Source organism: Microcebus murinus, chromosome 14 (assembly GCF_040939455.1).
Source record: "Microcebus murinus isolate Inina chromosome 14, M.murinus_Inina_mat1.0, whole genome shotgun sequence".
NCBI lineage: Eukaryota > Metazoa > Chordata > Mammalia > Primates > Cheirogaleidae > Microcebus > Microcebus murinus.
Genome location: NC_134117.1, coordinates 52,822,834 through 52,827,949, shown reverse-complemented (window position 1 = coordinate 52,827,949; position 5,116 = coordinate 52,822,834).

Here is a 5,116-nt window from a genome sequence, read left to right as displayed (position 1 = left end):
ACGTGTGGGGGCGGGGCGACGCGGGGGGCGGGCCCGGCCGAGGGGCGGGGTCAGCCCAGGCGGGCGGGGGAGGAACCCGGAGGCACCCGGGCGAGGTGACTGTGAGCCGGGCGAAGGGCCACGAGGAAAACTTTCTGGTTGTTTTTAATTGTCGATCGGTACTACTTTACTTGAGCCGACTTCAGTTTCTTTTCCATTTCTATCCGTTAAAAACATAATTTTAATTGTTCATTATTAGGTATAGGCAATGCACGCACGATGTACTGCATTTAAAAAAATCAAACAGAGCAGAAAGGTTTACCGTGCCACTCTCTCCCAGTTTCCAGTCCCCCTTTCCAAGGGCAGCCACTGACCCCAGTTTCTTGCGTATCCTTCCAGAGACGGTCCCTATATACGTACATAAAGCAAGATCTAAATAGGGAAAGGCAGAGGCCAAGAGCCAGCCCCGTCACAAGGATGTGTATTGTATTAGAAATAAACCGAGGCCAAGGAGAGGATGTAAGACCACGAAATCCCTGAAAAAATCTAGATCTAGAACTCTATTCTTTCCTCTGAACTTTTTGGTCTCCGTGTCTCTTTACATTCTTGAAAATTATTGAGAATCCCCGAGATCTTTCGTTTGTGTAGGTTATGTCTATTGATAATTACTCTATTAGAAATTAAAACTGAGAAATTTTTTAAATATTCATTAATTCACAAAATAACAATAACCTATTGCATATTAACATAATCATATATTTTTATTTAAACAATTATATTTTCCAAAACAAAAAAAAATAGTGAGAACAGTGGCATCGTTTTACATTTTTGCAAATGCTTTAATATCTGTCTTAATAGAAGACAAGTGGATTCTCAAGCTGTGTCTGTTTCCAGTTCAAGTATGTAAAGAAAACTCAGCCTCACACAGGTATGTAGTTGGAAAAGGCGAGGCTTCACAGGCCCCTGGGGGCTCTCTAAACCACTCTTTGAAAAACACTGTGCTAAGCAGAACTGCTTCTGCCCACAACATTCCCAAGATGGGAGTGGGAAGAAAATCATGGATAAGATCAACATAGCTACCATCACTCCCATTTTGCAAATGGGAAAAATTGAGACTAAGAGAGTTTGAGGGTTTAATCCAAGTAAAACAGCTACTTCTCCACTGCTTAGAGGGTCAAGCAGGTACTTGACAAGGACATAGACAAAAGAACTTACACAGTGCAGGATGGGCCAGGACATGACATGGTACTGATTTTGTGGTGAGTGTCCCAAGAATTCAGAAAGAAAAGTCTCTCATTTGTCCTGCACTCTGGAGTCCCAGAGCTGCAGAGGACTAAGTTTAACCTTGAAAGACTAAGGCTTTGGATGTGTCAAGAGAAAGTGACATTTCTATAATAACAGAAGAAAAAGACAAAGTACTAGCTTATGTTTGTGTAGAGCTTACAAAGGGTATGATGTATAAAATGCATCACTCCTTGATCAGTCTTTACAGATTATGGGGATGTTCTGGGGACAGTAGGGAGACCTCTCTGGCCAGAGCAAAGGGTGAAGATGATAGAAAAAGTTACACACAGAGGATGGGACTACACATGGGATGAAATGAAATAAATGGAGGCTGTACCAGAGCACAGTTTCAAAGTTTTAGAGACAGAGAAGTATTATATACTTTTTATTCACTTTTCCAGGCATCTTGGAGAAGTGAACAGAGCACAGGTTTTGGAGACATACAGACTGGGTTTGAATCCCAGCTCTATGTCTCTGTTTCCTTTGGGTTTACTTTCTTTACTCATTTCTAAGCCCCTGTTTTCCATGTTAGAAATGTTCCTGACTTGCCTTGTGGTCTTTGTCTATTCATAGTTAAGCATTAGTGAGGGGCTAAAGTTCTTAAAGGAAGCTCTGAGTGGGGAGTCGCAGCAGTGGCATGAAAGGGCTTGTCTCAGGGTGGGGTTCTCTATAGGGTAATCAGATCCAGACCAGTCAATTCACTGGGGGGGGAGGGGCTCCCAAATGTCAAATGTTCATATCTATAGATGTTTCCTCTTTTGCTGGTCAATGTTCTCCAGGAAGCATTCTCCATTTTCTGGCTGGTGGAATACAAGTCTGAGGGCCATGTTTCTGAGAGCCAAGCTGGGGCTGGGAGTGGGGACCCTCTCCAATCAGAACACAGACTGTCACTGACCCCCTTTTTTGCAATGCAACACCTTCCCCTGGGCCACAGCTGGGATGTGTCCCTGAGGACATGAAGTCTCCAAGACATGCTGTGTCTACTGTTAACTTCTGTAGAAGGCAAACCTCGCATCAGCAGGCACCGGGAAGGGAAGGGTGCCTATCTGGACAAGACAGTGAACGAGATTTTGGGGTTGCAGCTGCTCCTTTTAAAGATGTTGAACCAATCCTTCTCTTCCCAGCTTCCCCTTGCACCTCTAATCCGGAGGTACCTGGAGCCTCCAATTTGTGAGTCTTCCTGGAGTCCCGTGATATGAACTGGCCTTTTTCTTGTTAGCTTTTCCACCTCCACCTCCCCCAGTCTGCTAAGTCAATTATCACTTGTCTTTGCTTTCCAGCTTCCAAAACTTTATTGTCATCGCTGGCCCACTGCCATATCCTTTCCTGGCTTCCTAGTCCTGTTGGGTTTGCGCCTTTAAAAAAACAAATTCCACTACTCTCATTTTAGAGAGGTTTAATGGAGAGAAGAGATAAACGCAGATGTTTAATCTACCCAGTTTCACTTAAAGTACACAGCACATGCTTTTAAATAGCATAGCAGTCAGGAGTCAGTTGCAATAACAGAAAAGGTTTATTCAGAGAAGTAGGTGCTTAAAATAACCTGGACTAACTAGAGGAATGGGGTTCAGGCTGGGCCTCCAAAAACAACCTTCAGAGCATGGCAGAACTGACCCTTCTGGAGAGCTGCTGCCTGACCATAGCCAGGAAACTGGGGAGTAGGGAGCTACTGTCCCAACTGCTGGCCCCACCTTGGCTGTAATTCAGAGATCAGGGGGCTGCCGCCATAACTGTGGGCTTCAAAGCCACACAGAACCTGCTAGGTCCATGTCAGCGATGCATGCCTAGGGCAACACTGCCTCTCTCCCCACTTACCTCAGTTCTGAATTCAAGTCTTATGTGCGGACATCTGATTGCTGTAATTTGAAACACAATGCTATGAGGGATCATGGAAAATGTTTTGCTTTTTTTTTTTAAAGCTTCCCAGGCCCCACACTGTAAAGAAGGAAGTTAAAACCACAGGGAAGTTAGAGCAGGTATTGAGGGCACCAATCTATGTATCCACCACAAAAGTTAAGATGTGTAGACAGCATTTTTTTTTTTTTTTTGAGACAGAGTCTCGCTTCCTTGCCCAGGCTAGAGTGAGTGCCGAGGCGTCAGCCTAGCTCACAGCAACCTCAAACTCCTGGGCTCAAACAATCCTGCTGCCTCAGCCTCCCAAGTAGCTGGGACTACAGGGATGCACCACAATGCCTAGCTAATTTTTTCTATATATATTAGTTGGCCAATTAATTTCTTTTTATTTATAGTAGAACCGAGGTCTCGTTCTTGCTCAGGCTGGTTTCGAACTCCTGACCTTGAGAGATCCGCCTGCCTCCGCCTCCCAGAGTGCTAGAGTTACAGGTGTGAGCCACCGCGCCAGCCTAGACAGCATTTTTTAACTGGACAGTAGGATTTACTCCCATTGTCTTTCTCACCTCATCTAATTTCCTACTTCTTCCCAGCCTTCAGGATTAAAGTCTAAAAGCATCCCCTCCTTCCCTTTGCTCAGGGGTCACCTAACTTTTTCTTTAAAAGGTCAGAGGCTTTTTGTTTTAGGCTTTTGAAGCCACAGAGTCTCCGTTACAACTATTTGTCATTACAGGAGAAAAGCAACCATAGACAATATGTAAACAAATGAGTGTGGATCCAGCAATACTTTATTTACAAAAACAGGAGTCTGGCTGGATTGGCCTGAAGCCATAGTTTGCAGACCCCTGACTTTGCTTATATGAGTGGTCTTCAAAAAGTTCAGGGAAAATGCATATTATGAAAAAACTGTGCATGGATTTCAAAAAGGTTTTGCACCAAAATAAACTCATACTAATTTGTCATAACATGCCTGAAGAAGATCTATTTTGAGGCATTAAGGATCTAGTCAAAGCAAAAGTGGACCAGTCAAGAGCAAAGGTCATGGCAACAGTTTTGGGGCATACTCAAGTCACTTTGCTTGTTGATTTTCTGGAAGGCCAAAGAACAGTAACATCTGCTTGTTATGAGGGAGTTGTGAGAAAGTTAGCCAAGGCTTTAGCAGAAAAATGCCCAGGAAATCTTCACCAGAGATTCCTTCTCCACCATGGTAATGGTCCTGCTCATTCCTGTCATCAAACGAAGGTACTTTTTACAAGAGTTTTGGTGAAAAATCATTAGGCATCCACCTTGCAGTCCTATTTTGGCACCTTCTGATTTCTTTTTATTTCCTAATCTTAAAAAGAGTCCACAAGGGGCACCCATTTTTCTTCAGTTCATAATGTAAAAAAAAAAAACTGCATTGAATGGTTAAAATCCCAGGCCCCTCAGTTCTTTAGGGATGGATCAAATGGCTTACAAAATGTCTTGAACAGGTTGGAGCTTAAAAGGTTGGAGTTTAACAGGTTGAAAAGTAAAACTTATATTTTTATTTTTGTCTTTTAAATCCATTTTTCCACTTTTCTGAAGTCCCCTCGTACTGTCCATTAACTCAATAAATACTTAATGAGCACCTATCACGTGCCAGGTACTGTTCTGGGGTGGAGGGTATAGCAATCCCTGAGACAGACGGCACCCCTGGGATTTCCACCTCCCACCCCCTGCCCATTCTTCTGCCTACCTCATGCTCATATTTAATATGCATTGTGGGTCAGCCTTCCTTGACTTTCTTCTTCCCAGCCAAGGTTCATTTGTTTCCCTCTCTCTGAGCGCCCATAGCATGCTGTGCACACTATGGTCCTCTGCAGCAACCCTTTGCACAAGCCTTGTCTGCTGATGCATCGGATTCCTGGCAGCACTGCAAACTCCTCAAGGGTGAGGATGACCTTCTCTTTGCCTCATATCTGCACGGAGCCTGGCACAGAATCAGTCTGTGGTTAGTGTTTGTCGAACTGACTTTAAGAAG